The sequence below is a fragment of the Brienomyrus brachyistius genome, chromosome 1 (genome assembly GCF_023856365.1).
Source record: "Brienomyrus brachyistius isolate T26 chromosome 1, BBRACH_0.4, whole genome shotgun sequence".
Taxonomy (NCBI): domain Eukaryota; kingdom Metazoa; phylum Chordata; class Actinopteri; order Osteoglossiformes; family Mormyridae; genus Brienomyrus; species Brienomyrus brachyistius.
The window spans coordinates 6108477-6128818 of record NC_064533.1 but is presented as its reverse complement, the minus strand read 5'-3'; positions in this window follow the sequence as shown (position 1 = coordinate 6128818).

Below are 20342 nucleotides of genomic sequence, written 5' to 3'. Positions count from 1 at the left end.
CTTGCTAAATTTGCAGTTCAGGTGCAACAGTGCTGAATACCCGCACTTTTGGTGTAATGTTTCACAGGGAATGATGAATCAGGCGTGGGCCGTCGACAAATATTAGAAAAAATTAGATTTCCTGGCTATTGCGAAATTGCACCACTGAGTATTTTGTGTGTATTTTCGATCGTTCAAAGGACAACGCAATTTATTCCTAAAAGCCCGAGGGTTATCTCGTGCGTGCTGATGGATCTCAAATTCAGGACCGCAAATCATGTCTTTTTCAGCCATGGTGAAAAAGTGAAATTTTATACGGGCCCATTAGGGTAATGGGAAGCATCAATTTCACGCAGATCGTTTCTGTGATGCATGCCTGCCATTGTCTAATCGGGTTAGTCAGTAACGTTCTGAACTATGAAGGATGTCTTTGTGTTATTTTTAATGCATATAGAACATGTTTTTAAATGTAAATATAAGAGGATAGCTTATGCTTTATGTCTGGAATGTGATGATGAATGTTGCAAAGAGAGAAAAAGATTACGCAAGGAAATTTTTCAAGTCCTTGAATAAACTGTTTTTATCTGTTTAGCTATGCATGGAGTTTTCCTCCTAACATTCTGTGGGTCTGACTGTGGCTGCATTGGATCTACATACGTGTTGTATACGGAGGCAGAACTGCAGATGCATCTGTACAGGGGCCTGCCAAGGGTAACACGGTTAGGTGCCCAGTGATGCGTAATGTCCTATCAAATATTCTGCGTCCATCCGTATCTTTCAGGAAATTACAGTTAATTTAATTAACCTCTTCCTGGAAAGCTCCGTAAGAGGACGGGGGCCAAAATTAGTCTTTGTATAAATGGCTTGTCTCCATTGGTAGTTCTGCTTTGATCTTAACTGGAGAAAGTTCAAGAAATAAAGCATAACTATGAGTTATAATGACGAGAACCGTGATGTTACCCTTAAAATAGTCTCAGTCTTGTGCGTTAGGTTTCATCATTTCACATATTATACCCTCCCCAAAAAAAAATAATTAACAGCTGCAGTTAGGATGGTCAGGTGCTAGTCAGGCTGATTGGTTTTCCAGGATGTCGTTTGTGTTCATTAGGAGGACGGAAGCAAACGGCATGCCAAGGCCTTGCACCCTGAGCCATAAATCTCATTCCTCTAAGTCCATTTGTCGAAACCGCAGGCTGTGGTTCCTGTAGGACCTGTAGTTTAAAAGTCCTTCGTTAGGCTAGTGAGCAACACCTCCATCGTCCTCATGTAGGCTTGTCACTATCTCAGTTGAATCCAGTCACCCAGAAATTGTAAATTCCCTGCCGGTTGTCCCTTCTTGACGCTTTTTTTGAAAAAAGTTGAAAAAATGCCTCCCAGAGCTTTTTTTAATCTCGATGACACTCAGACATACCTCGGAATGGAAAAGAGAAGTGGAAGCATAAATCTGACAATGAATAATGAACCTGATCTCCCTATGAAAATTGCCGGTAATGTCTTCTGAGTCCAAGTGATGAACAGAATTTGTTCCAATATCTGTAGTGTAAATGCCCTACAGCTGAACGGATCTTCTTTGCATCGCTGCACATATAAATCACCTTTGATTATGTGTCCATTACAATCCATTAGAAAGTTGTCAGGAAATGGCGTCTTGATGGCTTCAATCTGGCATTCATTTAACTGATATATGTCTCCTCATCAAAGCCGGTCAAAGCGACGGCGATGACTGCAGAGGCCTCGTCTGACGTCTGCCTTCAAAGACGGATTTCAATAATATGTGTCTTCAACTTCTGCATGGCTAAGGCTGCATCCGTCTTTCACACATGGCTAGTCGATCCCACGATTCACCAATGCATTTGAAAGTTCTAGATATTCATGTTCAACGGCACAGAAGCCTAGGATTACGTTGTTTATGCACGATGGTAATGCGATGGTGTAATGTATCACTATTTTAAATCCAGCCGTGCGCCCCTTCACGGGATTATACACAATGCAGAGTGTTAGGGAGGCTCCGCATTGTGACAATGAGAAGTGCCTACAAGAAGAGCTTAAACTATTACATTACAGCTCATTATTTGGGCTGGAATATGGTGGTTTTAGACACTTAAAGCCTGAATTATGCTTAAAAAGTAAAAAAGAAATCCATAATGTAAAGCTGAGTGTTGTTATTGGACAAATAAGCTCCACGTTACATTGTACAGAATATAGTGTATGAAATTCAGTTATTTATTATAGTACATATAATAGATTCTAAACTCAGGTGGTTAACTGGTAATGCAAATTTTTCCCCTTGTGGTGAAAAATGTAATTAGATTTTGTAATACACTATATTTGTGAAATACGACTTGTTGAAATGAGAAACAAAATGTACATTTCAAATGAAATTTATGATTGGCCAGGTTCCCCCTTTCCCTCTATGCTTATGAATAGATATATATTCTTGCGGAATGACGTATCATGACATATGACCTTGATATAACAGAAGAGCTTATAAAATCTTCACAATACCTTGACAAAACTTTGATTATGATATATGTGGATGGGACTTTTTATCACTGACTGATTCCATCTGTAGTTTTCCCATTAAGATACTGTGACTAGGAAACTGGTCTGCCCCACCCTATTAACTTGCTAAAGAGGAGAGACCCACTGCATCAACAAGTCATCTTGATTTAAAAAAAAAAGGCCCATTAGTTTCCGTTCAGCAATGCAGGTCTGCTTCTAATCCACAGTAAAACGCTACATTACTTCCGGAGAGGGCAACACCTTAAAGTCACTATAGCTAATTTATTGCCAGCATTACTGAAGCAAGTAGCATGTTCATAATATGACAGCTCTCCTGGGATTGTATTTCTCGTGTGTAATTTTCCCTGAGTTTTCATAATCCTCTGTAGTGCCAATTTGTTATGTGAGAACAGGAGGTGCCTGCACCAAATTCAATATGGAATAACAGGAAGTGCCCGCCCCAAACTCAGTATGGAATAACAGGAAGGTCCCTCCCTAAATTCAATATGGAATAACAGGAAGGTCCCTCCCCAAATTCAATATGGAATAACAGGAAGGTCCCTCCCCAAATTCAATATGGAATAACAGGAAGTTCCCTCCCCAAATTCAATATGGAATAACAGGAAGGTCCCTCCGCAAATTCAATATGGAATAACAGGAAGGTCCCTCCCCAAATTCAATATGGAATAACAGGAAGTGCCCTCCCCAAATTCAATATGGAATAACAGGAAGGTCCCTCCCCAAATTCAGTATGGAATAACAGGAAGGTCCCTCCCCAAATTCAGTATGGAATAACAGGAAGGTCCCTCCCCAAATTCAGTATGGAATAACAGGAAGGTCCCTCCCTAAATTCAGTATGGAATAACAGGAAGTGCCCTCCCCAAACTCAGTATGGAATAACAGGAAGGTCCCTCCCCAAACTCAGTATGGAATAACAGGAAGTTCCCTCCCCAAATTCAATATGGAATAACAGGAAGGTCCCTCCCCAAATTCAGTATGGAATAACAGGAAGGTCCCTCCCCAAACTCAGTATGGAATAACAGGAAGGTCCCTCCCCAAATTCAATATGGAATAACAGGAAGGTCCCTCCCCAAACTCAGTATGGAATAACAGGAAGTGCCCGCCCCAAATTCAATATGGAATAACAGGAAGTGCCCTCCCTAAATTCAGTATGGAATAACAGGAAGTGCCCGCCCCAAATGCAGTATGGAATAACAGGAAGGTCCCTCCCCAAATTCAATATGGAATAACAGGAAGGTCCCTCCCCAAATTCAGTATGGAATAACAGGAAGGTCCCTCCCCAAATTCAGTATGGAATAACAGGAAGGTCCCTCCCCAAATTCAATATGGAATAACAGGAAGGTTCCTCCCCAAATTCAATATGGAATAACAGGAAGGTCCCTCCCCAAATTCAGTATGGAATAACAGGAAGTTCCCTCCCCAAATTCAGTATGGAATAACAGGAAGGTCCCTCCCCAAATTCAATATGGAATAACAGGAAATGCCCTCCCTAAATTCAATATGGAATAACAGGAAGGTCCCTCCCTAAATTCAGTATGGAATAACAGGAAGTTCCCTCCCCAAATTCAGTATGGAATAACAGGAAGGTCCCTCCCCAAATTCAGTATGGAATAACAGGAAGTGCCCGCCCCAAATTCAGTATGGAATAACAGGAAGGTCCCTCCCCAAATTCAATATGGAATAACAGGAAGTGCCCTCCCTAAATTCAGTATGGAATAACAGGAAGGTCCCTCCCCAAATTCAGTATGGAATAACAGGAAGGACCCTCCCCAAATTCAATATGGAATAACAGGAAGGTCCCTCCCCAAATTCAATATGGAATAACAGGAAGTGCCCTCCCTAAATTCAGTATGGAATAACAGGAAGGTCCCTCCCCAAATTCAATATGGAATAACAGGAAGTGCCCGCCCCAAATTCAGTATGGAATAACAGGAAGGTCCCTCCCCAAATTCAATATGGAATAACAGGAAGTGCCCTCCCTAAATTCAATATGGAATAACAGGAAGGTCCCTCCCTAAATTCAGTATGGAATAACAGGAAGGTCCCTCCCCAAATTCAGTATGGAATAACAGGAAGTGCCCGCCCCAAATTCAGTATGGAATAACAGGAAGGTCCCTCCCCAAATTCAGTATGGAATAACAGGAAGTGCCCTCCCTAAATTCAATATGGAATAACAGGAAGGTCCCTCCCTAAATTCAGTATGGAATAACAGGAAGGTCCCTCCCCAAATTCAATATGGAATAACAGGAAGTGCCCTCCCTAAATTCAATATGGAATAACAGGAAGGTCCCTCCCTAAATTCAGTATGGAATAACAGGAAGGTCCCTCCCCAAATTCAGTATGGAATAACAGGAAGTGCCCGCCCCAAATTCAGTATGGAATAACAGGAAGGTCCCTCCCCAAATTCAATATGGAATAACAGGAAGGTCCCTCCCTAAATTCAGTATGGAATAACAGGAAGGTCCCTCCCCAAATTCAGTATGGAATAACAGGAAGTGCCCTCCCCAAATTCAATATGGAATAACAGGAAGGTCCCTCCCCAAATTCAATATGGAATAACAGGAAGGTCCCTCCCTAAATTCAGTATGGAATAACAGGAAGGTCCCTCCCCAAATTCAATATGGAATAACAGGAAGGTCCCTCCCCAAATTCAATATGGAATAACAGGAAGTGCCCTCCCCAAATTCAGTATGGAATAACAGGAAGGTCCCTCCCCAAATTCAATATGGAATAACAGGAAGGTCCCTCCCCAAATTCAGTATGGAATAACAGGAAGGTCCCTCCCCAAATTCAGTATGGAATAACAGGAAGTGCCCGCCCCAAATTCAGTATGGAATAACAGGAAGGTCCCTCCCCAAATTCAATATGGAATAACAGGAAGGTCCCTCCCTAAATTCAGTATGGAATAACAGGAAGTGCCCTCCCTAAATTCAGTATGGAATAACAGGAAGGTCCCTCCCCAAATTCAGTATGGAATAACAGGAAGTGCCCGCCCCAAACTCAGTATGGAATAACAGGAAGATCCCTCCCCAAATTCAGTATGGAATAACAGGAAGGTCCCTCCCCAAATTCAATATGGAATAACAGGAAGGTCCCTCCCCAAATTCAGTATGGAATAACAGGAAGGTCCCTCCCCAAATTCAGTATGGAATAACAGGAAGTTCCCTCCCCAAATTCAGTATGGAATAACAGGAAGGTCCCTCCCCAAATTCAATATGGAATAACAGGAAGTGCCCTCCCTAAATTCAATATGGAATAACAGGAAGGTCCCTCCCTAAATTCAGTATGGAATAACAGGAAGTTCCCTCCCCAAATTCAGTATGGAATAACAGGAAGGTCCCTCCCCAAATTCAGTATGGAATAACAGGAAGTGCCCGCCCCAAATTCAGTATGGAATAACAGGAAGGTCCCTCCCCAAATTCAATATGGAATAACAGGAAGTGCCCTCCGTAAATTCAGTATGGAATAACAGGAAGGTCCCTCCCCAAATTCAGTATGGAATAACAGGAAGGTCCCTCCCCAAATTCAATATGGAATAACAGGAAGGTCCCTCCCCAAATTCAATATGGAATAACAGGAAGGTCCCTCCCCAAATTCAATATGGAATAACAGGAAGTGCCCTCCCTAAATTCAGTATGGAATAACAGGAAATGCTGCCCCAAATTCAGTATGGAATAACAGGAAGTGCTCGCCCCAAATTCAGTATGGAATAACAGGAAGGTCCCTCCCCAAATTCAATATGGAATAACAGGAAGTGCCCGCCCCAAATTCAGTATGGAATAACAGGAAGGTCCCTCCCCAAATTCAATATGGAATAACAGGAAGTGCCCTCCCTGAATTCAATATGGAATAACAGGAAGGTCCCTCCCTAAATTCAGTATGGAATAACAGGAAGGTCCCTCCCCAAATTCAGTATGGAATAACAGGAAGTGCCCGCCCCAAATTCAGTATGGAATAACAGGAAGGTCCCTCCCCAAATTCAGTATGGAATAACAGGAAGTGCCCTCCCTAAATTCAGTATGGAATAACAGGAAGTGCCCTCCCTAAATTCAGTATGGAATAACAGGAAGGTCCCTCCCTAAATTCAGTATGGAATAACAGGAAGGTCCCTCCCCAAATTCAATATGGAATAACAGGAAGTGCCCTCCCCAAATTCAATATGGAATAACAGGAAGGTCCCTCCCTAAATTCAGTATGGAATAACAGGAAGGTCCCTCCCCAAATTCAGTATGGAATAACAGGAAGTGCCCGCCCCAAATTCAGTATGGAATAACAGGAAGGTCCCTCCCCAAATTCAATATGGAATAACAGGAAGGTCCCTCCCTAAATTCAGTATGGAATAACAGGAAGGTCCCTCCCCAAATTCAATATGGAATAACAGGAAGTGCCCTCCCCAAATTCAATATGGAATAACAGGAAGGTCCCTCCCCAAATTCAATATGGAATAACAGGAAGGTCCCTCCCTAAATTCAGTATGGAATAACAGGAAGGTCCCTCCCCAAATTCAATATGGAATAACAGGAAGGTCCCTCCCCAAATTCAATATGGAATAACAGGAAGTGCCCTCCCCAAATTCAGTATGGAATAACAGGAAGGTCCCTCCCCAAATTCAATATGGAATAACAGGAAGGTCCCTCCCCAAATTCAGTATGGAATAACAGGAAGGTCCCTCCCCAAATTCAGTATGGAATAACAGGAAGTGCCCGCCCCAAATTCAGTATGGAATAACAGGAAGGTCCCTCCCTAAATTCAGTATGGAATAACAGGAAGTGCCCTCCCTAAATTCAGTATGGAATAACAGGAAGGTCCCTCCCCAAATTCAATATGGAATAACAGGAAGGTCCCTCCCCAAATTCAGTATGGAATAACAGGAAGTTCCCTCCCCAAATTCAGTATGGAATAACAGGAAGGTCCCTCCCCAAATTCAGTATGGAATAACAGGAAGTGCCCTCCCCAAATTCAGTATGGAATAACAGGAAGGTCCCTCCCCAAATTCAATATGGAATAACAGGAAGTGCCCTCCCTAAATTCAGTATGGAATAACAGGAAGGTCCCTCCCCAAATTCAATATGGAATAACAGGAAGGTCCCTCCCCAAATTCAATATGGAATAACAGGAAGGTCCCTCCCCAAATTCAATATGGAATAACAGGAAGGTCCCTCCCTAAATTCAATATGGAATAACAGGAAGGTCCCTCCCTAAATTCAATATGGAATAACAGGAAGTTCCCTCCCCAAATTCAGTATGGAATAACAGGAAGTGCCCGCCCCAAATTCAGTATGGAATAACAGGAAGGTCCCTCCCCAAATTCAATATGGAATAACAGGAAGTGCTGCACCAGACTCAGTATGGAATAACAGGAAGGTCCCTCCCCAAATTCAGTATGGAATAACAGGAAGTGCCCGCCCCAAACTCAGTATGGAATAACAGGAAGTTCCCTCCCTAAATTCAATATGGAATAACAGGAAGTGCCCGCCCCAAACTCAGTATGGAATAACAGGAAGGTCCCTCCCCAAATTCAGTATGGAATAACAGGAAGTGCTGCACCAGACTCAGTATGGAATAACAGGAAGGTCCCTCCCCAAATTCAGTATGGAATAACAGGAAGGTCCCTCCCCAAATTCAGTATGGAATAACAGGAAGTGCCCGCCCCAAACTCAGTATGGAATAACAGGAAGTTCCCTCCCTAAATTCAATATGGAATAACAGGAAGTTCCCTCCCCAAATTCAGTATGGAATAACAGGAAGTTCCTTCCCTAAATTCAATATGGAATAACAGGAAGTTCCCTCCCCAAATTCAATATGGAATAACAGGAAGGTCCCTCCCCAAACTCAGTATGGAATAACAGGAAGGTCCCTCCCCAAACTCAGTATGGAATAACAGGAAGGTCCCTCCCCAAATTCAATATGGAATAACAGGAAGGTCCCTCCCCAAATTCAGTATGGAATAACAGGAAGTTCCCTCCCCAAATTCAATATGGAATAACAGGAAGGTCCCTCCCCAAACTCAGTATGGAATAACAGGAAGGTCCCTCCCCAAACTCAGTATGGAATAACAGGAAGGTCCCTCCCCAAATTCAATATGGAATAACAGGAAGGTCCCTCCCTAAATTCAATATGGAATAACAGGAAGTGCCCTCCCTAAATTCAATATGGAATAACAGGAAGTGCCCTCCCCAAATTCAGTATGGAATAACAGGAAGGTCCCTCCCCAAATTCAGTATGGAATAACAGGAAGGTCCCGCCCCAAATTCAGTATGGAATAACAGGAAGGTCCCTCCCCAAATTCAATATGGAATAACAGGAAGGTCCCTCCCCAAATTCAATATGGAATAACAGGAAGGTCCCTCCCCAAATTCAGTATGGAATAACAGGAAGGTCCCTCCCCAAATTCAATATGGAATAACAGGAAGTGCCCGCACCAAACTCAGTATGGAATAACAGGAAGGTCCCTCCCCAAATTCAGTATGGAATAACAGGAAGTGCCCGCCCCAAATTCAGTATGGAATAACAGGAAGTGCTGCACCAGACTACTCTTTTTCTAAGAATAACTGTCCTCGACTGTTTGTTCGAATCTCAGAAAACCAAGTATCAGCTGACCTAGATAATTCCGGAAAAGAAATCTTGGGGGAAAGTCAACACTCAAGATAAAAAAGATTTGAAGAGTGAAAAATAACGGAAGAAATACTGAAAGGAGTGTGGGGGGTACATTTGTTTGCGGAAAGAGAGCAGCATCTCCCATGTTAAAGTTACACGTTATAAAAAACACAACTTCGAAACATTGCCAGGTACTTTGTCCTTGTTAGTTAACCAGTGTGCATCAAACATATTTACGACAGGAATTAATTTATTGACCTGGAGGGGAGAGAGAGACAGAGGTCTGCCAATTGAATGGTAATCAGTAGCGTTATTCAGATTTGCTGAAGAGGAGTTGCTTGCTGCATACAGAGCTACTCGTCTTTGAAAATGGCTTCGGAGAAAAACCTGCATTAAAACATGGCCACCAAAAAGAAGAAAGATTGGGCTGAAATATGTCTACTTGTCATGTGGTCATCTACTATCTTCTGGTTAGGGAATTTCAGTGTGAAAGTGCAGGGGACATGGGAAGGGGCAGGTAGCTGCCGTCTTATGGTGTCTGTGCCATTCTGTGAAACGTTCAAGTGAAGGACTTGATGCATGCGAGCGGTAAAATGTGACGAAAAAAAAATGCGAGGAAAAAATCTTTATCTAAATAAATGTAAATAATATTCACCTCACAGAATCTGCATAAAATAGGGTTCATAATCTCCACTAGAACGGTCACTGCTTCTAAAATCCGTCCTTCCATCCAACTTACTTCTTCCAACCAAAACCACACATGACTATGGGTCTTTATGCACAGACGCGGTCATAGAAAAACTATCATCTTGATTTACACATCATTGCTAGCAGAAACAGACTGTCATGACCTGCTTGTCCGGTCCTCTCGTGTGCCACGCCCCCCTCATTCACCCCACATACAATCCCAATTGTGATCAGCTGTTTCCGGAGTCCGGTCATTGACGTTGTCTACCGTGTGTACCTTGCCTTGTCGTTTCTGCCTTAATAAACCCTGTTTCCTGGATTCCCGTCTGCCTGATTCCCCACTCCCTGCTCGCTCGCCTCACGCGGGATCATAACACAGACACTTCTGTAACTTCTGTAACTAATAAAATATTCAATAATAAGTATACAAGAACAAGACAAATATGAAATTATTATATAATGCATAAAAAATGACATAAGAAATGAAAATACAATCTATGCACCCAGCATGTTATATAATGTAGACAAATGAAACAAATGCATTCATTTATTTCAAGACAGGGTCAGTCCGTATTTGAACTGATTATCCAGTACTGGGTTGCAGGGGGCCAACCTCAGTGAAGTGATGCTTTAACAAGGCACAAGTTTGAGTACAGCTACACCAGAATGCTTACCTCATCTTATGTAAATGACAAACATATACATAGGGCTGGCCATTTTAGTTGTTTCTGGGAAATGCTAAGGGCCGTGCTTACAGGTCTGATAGCAGTATAATTGTTTTGTTGACCAGGGGATTTAAACCCACAACCTTTTGCTCAAAACCACAGGATTCTGACCCACTCAGCCAACGAATGCATGATATTGCCTGGATAGGACGCCAGTCCATCATAGATAACACATGTCCCCTTTGGAAGATTTAGAGATGCCAGTTTGGGCCGACCGTAGGTCTTTGGACTGCATGCGGGGGGACCTTTGTGGGACGGGGGGGCATGCGATTTCTGCACACACAGACCAGAGGCAGGATTCTCACCCCCAACCCTGGGGTGTGAGGACACTCTGGCACCCATTAAGTCACTGTGCCATCTGCAAGGTAATACACTTTTATATTTTGTATATATTTTTCATTACAATTGAATCAATTAGTGTTGCAAAAAGTCGATTTCACACAGCATCCTTTGACTAGAGAAGATTGTACCAATATTTCAGGTGGTTTATTAAGGCTGTAATTTTTATGTCTAAGGGCTGAACATCTATTGGACTCCTGGGTTTTTGGAATAAACACCCTGTGGTCAAAAGTCAGTATCCACTATTATCTTCTATTACCCCCTGTAGGGCTTTAATGCTGCAGCAATTGTACCTGGGTCATGTGTCCCCAGATTCCAGCAGAGAGACTGGAGTACCAATCAATTAAATTTGGTGCTGTGTGTCTGCAAGCCACAATCACCTGGACAAAAAAAAAATTACCTAAAAAAAGAAAATGGCTCAACCGATTTTCCCAAAGAAATATTTACTTCTTCCCTCAATGTGCAGAAGACCTGACCTTAAGAAAGAAAATACAGGAAAATAGACAAACCGCCAGTAATAACTTGATGGATGTAGCAAGGAAGCAATCATCTGGAGAATCGGAAAGACGCGGTTATGACCATAGAATAGCACAAAGCTTTATTCTGCGTGTAAAGATATGAAACATGTTCTGCGAGTTGCAGAATCTTATATCAATACCTCCCATTGTTAGGGCAGAAAGAGAGTACCCCTATTGTTAAGGCATAAAGAGACCATCCCCAATTATTAGGGTCTAAAGAGACTATTCCCAATTGTCAGGGCATAAAGAGAGTATCCTCCATTGTTAAGGCAAAGACAGACTGTCCCCCATTGTCAGGGCATAGAGAGACTGCCCCTCATTGTCATGGCATAGAGAGACTATCCCCATTGTCAGGGCATAGAGAGACAATCCCCCATTGTCAGGGAATAGAGAGACTATCCCCCATTGTAAGGGCATAGAGAGACAATCCCCCATTGTCAGGGCATAGAGAGACTATCCCCGATTGTAAGGACATAGAGAGACTGCCCCTTATTGTCATGGCATAGAGAGACTATCCCCCATTGTCAGGGCATAGAGAGACAATCCCCCATTGTAAGGGCATAGAGAGACAATCCCTCATTGTCAGGGCATAGAGAGATTATCCCTCATTGTCAGGGCATAGAGAGACAATCCCCCATTGTCAGGGCATAGAGAGACTATCCCCCATTGTAAGGGCATAGAGAGACTGCCCCTCATTGTCATGGCATAGGAGACTATCCCCCATTGTCAGGGCATAGAGAGACAATCCCCCATTGTAAGGGCATAGAGAGACAATCCCTCATTGTCAGGGCATAGAGAGATTATCCCTCATTGTCAGGGCATAGAGAGACAATCCCCCATTGTCAGGGCATAGAGAGACTATCCCTCATTTTCAGGGCATAGAGAGACAATCCCCCATTGTAAGGGCATAGAGAGACAATCCCTCATTGTCAGGGCATAGAGAGACTATCCCCCATTGTCAGGGCATAGAGAGACTGCCCCCCACTATCAGGGCATAGAGAGACTATCCTCCATTGTCAGGGCATAGAGAGACTATCCTCCATTAGATAAATAGATGTTCTTCCCGAATGTCATGTATTGCCAAACCAGTGAGAGGGTGCCTTATGAGGGGCCATATAGCATTTACAAAGGTCCAACAAAAAAGCCCAGTTCACCTTTTAAGAACCACCTTAGCTGGGATCATTTATTAGTTCAGCAGGCTGGAAAACTATTTCTGTAATGATAACTCATTGTACTGGCATGGTGCCATGCAGTCCAGGGGAATGACTGGGTTATTCCTTTAATGTCCCCCTACCCAGGGCTCGAGTGTTCATGAGATGCATGTATATTATATCCCCACTGTGAGGAAAAAAATGATAAAAACCATTCCCTTTGAGAAAAAATCACCACCCCTCCTTAATTATTCAGTGTAATTCCACCCATGTAAAGGTAGATCTAGGGTTTATCACATTCGGACTGAAACTGAATTGATTAGACCCCCACTGTCCCCCTTAAAATAGTTTTACAACTTGGCCACTGTCTCTGCCCCCCCCTCAGACATCGCTGTAAGTGGTACGGTCCAAGGCTTCCTTTGTTCACCTGCCAGGTGACCAACAGCAGGCTTCCCTGACTGTGGCATGCCGACTGGCGTTGGCAGCCTCCCCAGCACTGGGCCGTGTGTATCTCCTGCTCTGGCTTGGTTGTAATGCCCTCGTGGGACGTCCTGTCTGTGAGACCATGATAGGGGCAGGCGTTTTGGGGAAAGAACGCGGACGACCCCTGGTGTTTGCCACGCCGCTTGGCCAGCTTCCAGGAGAGTAGCACGCCAGCTGGCTGCCGCCTGTCTACGGCCGCACCAGAGCCCATTTCCGTCGTCAGTGCCCATGTGAGGCTGCTCTGGGTACCTCATCACCCAAAACGCTGTCTGTCTTTTAAACTGGTTTTACCTTAAATGATTCCATGTCCTGCCTGATCTGCAGTCTAACAAACGTCACTGATTAGGTTAAATCGCCATCTTAATGTAATCAACCTCGGCCTGAGATGATGCCGATTCTAACGTTTAGCCTCAGATGTTTCTGGGTCTCAAATCCGCTTCATTGTCCAGCACTTGTGCTGTGCTCACCGGAACTGACCTGAGATCAGCAGTAACTACAAGGAACAATATTCAAAAACATGCCAATGTCTGTGCAGAGTTTCTTCACTTAAAGCGGCAGGATTGTTTAGCTTCGCTATATTTAGACCTGAAAGGTTTATTTAAATATACCTTCCCCCCTCGCAACATGTAATACACATAACACATAACATACCCCTCAGTGCTCTTCCCAGAGAGCTAGATGTAAATGTTAACCCTTTGATCCACCTAGCACCTGCTTAGCTCAAGCTAGGTAGTATCTTAAACTAGTGCTGGTCCTCAAACTAACTGGTTTATAGTCCACCATGAGTTTTAAGCTTCTCCAGCAAATTATTTTGAATGTAAACACAGTTGAGTGGCTTGTCTATAGCACAGAAATACCAACAATCAAGCCTCATAAATGTAATTGTTTCTCATATATTGACTAATAAAAACACTGATTTTAGGGCTTTGGAAAATAATTCTGTGGGATGAAAAATTAAGAATAAACAATTGATTTATGGGTTTAACAATGGGTTTAAGAATGAGGAGATGGGTTCACAGTCCTTGTTATATGAAAAATTAAAACCACATTTTGTTAAAAGCCCACCTGGGCTTTTCTAGGAGGTACAGAGACACCGCAGCCATAAATCAACACTCCTGTATCTTATTACCATCCACAGTCCTTACGTTTATTACCGTGAGCTGAGTGCTTAACCAAAAACAAAGCTTCTCATTCCACATGTAGGTTTTGAAAGGTCATGAATTTTCACTTTGTAAATGAGTTTGGCCTCTGGAATTAAAACTAGTGCTTCAGCTATAAGAAAGGCCTGGAAACAACCTTTATGGAAACTGTAGTTCGAGCTCGCGTAGTTAAATATGTATGTTACATACAGTGATGGCCACTTAATTGTAACTGTAGGAGGCTTGTCTCTCCTCGCGGTTCTTTTGGACGAGTTGCGTTTTAATGGGTCTTTCTGAATAACCCTGCCCCCAAACCGGCCCCACCGCATCCCCCCACTCCCCGACCCCACTGCGTACCACTAAGTGCGAGTGACATCCACTTGCTTAAAATGCACCATCGCGTAAAGTATCAATCCTCATTTGCATGAAAGCTTTTTACCACTGAACCTTCCAACAGAGTCGTGATTGACCTCAAGTTAACCAGGGCCGGAGTAGTGGATGGTATGATGATGAAGTATATGGCATTTGGGAAAGGCCGCCCCAAAATGCCGGAATCGGTTCTGCCGGTGATACTTCACCCGGATCGATCTGGGTGAAATCCTCTCATTAGGCATCCACTAAGGCGGTGTTTCCCAATCCAGTCCTCGGGGTCCCACTTCTGGGAAGAAGCAGAAATGTGGACTGTCTGGCATGGAGCTTGGAAGGAACAAAACCATGGGCCGACTGTCGGTCTCCAAGGAGCGGATCGGAAAACATTGCTCTAAGGCCATGGCTTCTTTTGTTTCATTTTAGAGTTTCTGAGTTTATCCAAAGCTGTGGGTTTCTCCTAAGAAGGACCTCCTTTCTTTTAAGATCATTAAAGTGAGATTTCAAACGTTAACAAGAGTTAGATTCAACTGGGTCAATGGGCACAACAGCGCACATAAAATAAGAAAGAAGACTTAACAATAAGAAAGTGTCACGCTTCTCTGTCTGTTCCTCCTGGAGTGTTCCTTTCTATAACTAAAAATAAGGCCCTATTATTTTTTTTTAACTACATTGTGTGCAGAATTTCAAAGTTGCACACAAACGAGGATGACAAAGGTTTTAACAACAAAGGGTATCATTGAAAAATGTTAATTAAGATGACTAATATGAATAGCAATGGCTCCTGTCCGGCAGCATAAATGAATATATACATTCAGAGATGTAGTGCTGGGCCACGTCTTGCCTCTCCTCTACTGTATTTTTAGCACGGGACAATAATGCCCCCTGAAACCATTGTCTGCGACGTCGTCTGTGTGAGGGGGAGAGTGCGATAGAGTTATGTAGTCTTTATTTCGGCGTTGTGCATCCATCTTTGAAGAGTAGAACAGAATGGGCAGGGGTGTTCTGAGGACACTCCAAAGGGAGGTTAGAAATATTCAGCATGCCCCCTCCCCCCAACTAAACCACTACCGACCAACAAACACCGTGTTTCCTATGAGATTAAATGCCCAGAGCTGTATTTGTACTTGATCCAGAGTAGGTTGTTTTTGGATCACGCCAGGTTGCGTGAGCGCACCTACGAGTCTGGCGTACACCCTCAGAGGCAGATTCCTCTTTGAAGTGACAGGCTTAAGGTAGCTGAAAGCTAAGGCGCAAAACTCAATGTTGAACATATGGCCACCACCCTTTGGTATTTTATCGTAGAGCTGCATATGCTTTGGCGGGGGGGGTTGTTGTAAGATCCTGAATTTATTTTCTATATTTGGCATCTGACTTTAAAAGAACTTTCTACATTCTGTTTTATTTATTTTAACAGTGGATGTAAATTCCTCGCTCGCCATACGGCCCTATTCAGCAGCACTACTTGTCAAGGTTCTCCAGGACAATACGGTTGGAAGATGGATGGGTGGAATTCAAGGTTCGGCTTTTGCGAGATGGAATTTACTGGAATAATGCGAGTGACCTTAGGTTGGCTTTGGAGTGCCTCTGCTAATGATAATAGGTTGTAAGGAATGGGACCTTGTCGTCATGGTTGTAGGCTTAGATCCAAATAGCAATCCTGCTATGTTAACCTTGAGCAAAAATGTGTCACATGACAGGAAGAGGTTGACGTGAAGCATCTTCACAGGAGCTTGGTCGGTATAACCGCACACAGCCATAGCTACAATAACTGGATCCCGGGTAGCGAGAATCGATAAAGCTCAAGAAATGAGACGTTCAAACTCTCGGGGGGGACTGTCCGATCACAAGTTGGTCTCAGAGTGAAACTGTGCTGGAATTAGAAATATTTGGGATGTTCGAGTTTTGCTGACAACAGGGTTATTTTAGAGCTTCTACTCCAGCTGGTTAAAAGGCAGGGGGCTAGAGAAATCTTTAGGGATGCCGGGGAATGCTGCTGTTATGAGGACCTGCTAGACATGCCAAGGTATTCGGTGATGCGTCGCCTGGCTGTCTAGCTGAACTATTAACCCCTGCATCAGCATAATGATGCCCTCGTGCCTGCCGTCGGGCTCTACGGGATGTGTTGCTGTTGTGCATGTGAGGGCAAGACGATCTGTGACTGATTCGGAGCAGTTTGAGAAACTGCTGCTCCCCATAACCCAATCATGTCGCTCGCTCATTATATCCATGGTCGAAAAAAGCTTGACTCTCATACGCACTTTTGCCGGAGAGAAAAAAAAAATCCTTCCTTCCACTTCCCCCTCATTTTTCAATTTGTGTGCCTGACACATCCAGGATGCGTGTGTAGCTTGTATGAAACCAGCCCTATCGAGCAGCAAATCCTCAACTCATTATTGTGTTCCAATGTGAATAAATATTTATGTCCATGTTCGCATTGCACTGTCCGATTCTAGTACACATTTTGGGATATGTATGTAGCTGCATTTGTTGGAACATGTATGTACTTATCTGTGAATATTCCAATGCAGGAAATGCGCATGATAAACTTCAGTCAAAACAAATATGTAGCTAATTCTTGGGATAATCATATGATAATCCCAAGGTGTTAATTTTTCATCATAACGTGAACAGAGCTTGTATATCAACAGTGAAGGCCATTACCAGCATGTTTAAACTGGCATTAACCCCTAGGAAGGAGGAAGGAAGGACAGGGAGCTAATTGAGTGGGTGATTCAATAGCATGATGAACTGGATGTCACATCGAATCTCTTCCTGAGGAAGGAAGGGGCAGGAGAAACCCTGTAGTTGACTTGTGGGTGGAAAATCATTTTGTCGCAAAACACATGCTGGTGCCTGCTTGTCACGGGAAAAGAGTGAGACGTTCGGCTAACTAATGATCGCTGAATAAGGCTGAAATAAAATGCCAGGTCTTCATTAGGATCAGCGAGGACTAGATGGAGACTAAGCTGAAGAGGAAAAAGCCTTTAAATTTGCTGCTTAGTTTGCACAATATTACAAGGAAACCTAAACCTTGTACCTGTGTTTGCAGCTGCGTATTTCGCTAAATCAGGATACCGATCTCATAGGATAGGATACCGATGTCACAATCATGTGACAGATTATAGTAGATTTACAGGAAGAGGAATAGCAGACATGCATTTAGTTTAATCCAAACTTGTTTGCGTACTAATGCATACTTGCAGAGCTTCATTTCCCGTCTCTAGCTTTGTGTAATTAACAAATGGAGACAATGATTAACATCCTTTGGCTTTGCGTAGTGATTCTCTTTCCCGATGCCTTTGCATATATGAATATGTACATTAAAGCAGAAATGTAGTTAATTGCAGAAAAATCATTCATTCTAATTTCTAATAATCCTCTCCTGCTCTTAATTTGGAGGCGTCATTAAAAACAGAATTTTAAGGTCTACATTAACAGCATTTTGCTCTCTGGTTTCTTCCAGAATGTGCGGGGGGAGCAAAGGAAACATGACCGTGAATACTGCAGAGGGACTAGCGCTGGGTATAACCTTGAGTAGTTTGCTCTAATTTTCTAGTTGACATTGGGGGCGGGTGTCTTGAATGAGTACGTTTGGCAGAAATTGCAGCTTTCCCCTCCACGGCCTGTCAGCGCGCGAGTTCGGCTCGGTGACGCGCCCGTTTCACACCGAGGTGGACGCGCTCAGTCATCCGCGCGAGCCGGAGTTCACCGCGTGCCGCTCCCCGGTAGGCTAGGAGACTCGCTTATGCCCCGTCAATTATCGCATAATTCATCAGGCGGGATGTTTTTCCATTTAAATCGGTTATATACACGCGCCAAAGGGAGGGTCTCAATAAATGCGCTTTAGGAGTTTATTAGCATGGGAAAAACGATGGAGTGGAGATCCAGGTTTTAGAGGGAGGGGGAGGGGTGCCACTTTGAACCGTTCATTCATCTGTGCACGTCCTGAAGCCAGGGGTTATTCCTGGTAGACGGCAGGGGTTGTCACAACATCGTTCATCACCGCTCCGGAATACCGGCCAGGCGGCACGAAATCGAAGCGGGAGTGCTTGCGGGGTAGAGTGTCCGAATTCGGGAAGCGCTGCCGGCACTTGCGCGGGTCGATATTCAAAAGACGTTTGCAGCGGACTCTGGTGTAGACCAGCAAAGCTCGCTCAGAAAAGGAAGTGCATGAGGGAGGGAGGCCCAGAGGAGGGCATGCACGGAATCCATGCGGCTCGGGGCAGTTTTAAATATGTCAAAAGCGACAGCCGCAGAACGGCTGGTCCACATGGTGAACTTGGCTAATTTGGTTGAACGTAGTGAACATGCATCCACGTAAGGTTCACTGTACTTGACACAGGACCTTTTTGATGCATTTTATTTTATTGTTTCACATAATTTATTTTATTATTGCAGTCCGCTCCTTCAGACACTGAATCGAAAGCACCAAATAAGGTCCTTTCACTTGTTGCCAGGGAGACGGTTATGTTTGTTAGAATGACTTACCCGAGTCTCCTCGCATTTTATTTCACTGAATCCAGTTGCAGACCAAGCAATGTAATTCTTATTTATATATTTAGCTATTTAATGTGAATTATATTCAAACCCATACACAAAAAATTGAAGGACTGTTATGAGTGAGGGGAGGGGTTGCGTTTGTTTTGAGATGTATTAAAACTGAAAGTGAGGTTACTGCAGTCAAATGTTCGCTGTGAGGTTCATGCCAGGTGGAGATATCAAATGTAGCAAACAGTCATTTAAATGCAAAAGAGTCTGCATGTTCAGTGGTAGCGAATCTAAAATATACAAACATAATTTCATTCTGTCGGCAGAATGAAAAGTGGGACAGCTGATTCACTTCCCTGCTCCCTAACTCCGTCTGAGGCTTTTAGCATAATACAGTTGCAGTACCAACCGAAATAAATTCGAATTCGGGAGGATCCTATTCTGGGGACAGTAAATCGAAACATGAACTTGCAGTCAAGACACAAATCGGCAAGAATCCCTTTAATAACGTCATACACCCCCCACCCCATACACACACAGACACACATAAAATGAACTGTCATGGGGGACCCGCAAACATAGTGCCGGCTGTTTTCCACCATTAGTATTAATTTATGCTGCGTCTTAATGCTTTTTAAATTTGTTTGCTTTTTTCTATCTTTTATCAAGTATAACCTCATTACATTCTCGTAGTCATTACTACGCTTCACCCCAGTGAATGTCGCACTGAAACCAAGCTCTTCAAAGTGTAATAATCGCTAAAAAACCACACCCTACCCTCCCTACACTACATCCTACCTCCAGAGGCAGCCTGCACTATAACCACGCAGCTATAGCTGTCTGCATTTTGCACCATATCTAAGCCCGCTTCATTAAAAAAATAAAATATCTAAAAACAGGCATAGAGTATCTCAGTTGGCTCTCAGTATGACTTTCTGCATTCAGAAAAAAACTGCCTCAGTAGTGTGAGAGGGTGGGGGGGGTGGATCTCTCTTGGGAAGGGGGGTTGCTATCCAAGGGTATCTAATCCAACTAAACGGGCGTTGAGCTTAGAGATGGGAGCTGTCAGGCCAGCTTGGGGCAAACTACGCCGGGGAGTGAGAGCTGCGCGCGGTGCAAGTACCCGCAGAGTCTGCACCTCCAAAGGGGCTTTAAAATAGAATCAAATAAAACAAAATGAAACGAAATGCCTGTCACAAAGGTTGTGTATTCTAAAAATTATGAACAATCAGCCCCGTTGTCTCTATTATTTCAATCAGGATCCGCCGTGCTAAGCCGGTGCGCACCCGAGTCCGCTTGACTGTTAGATCAGTCTGCGGGACGGTGCGGTTTAAAGGCTGCGTG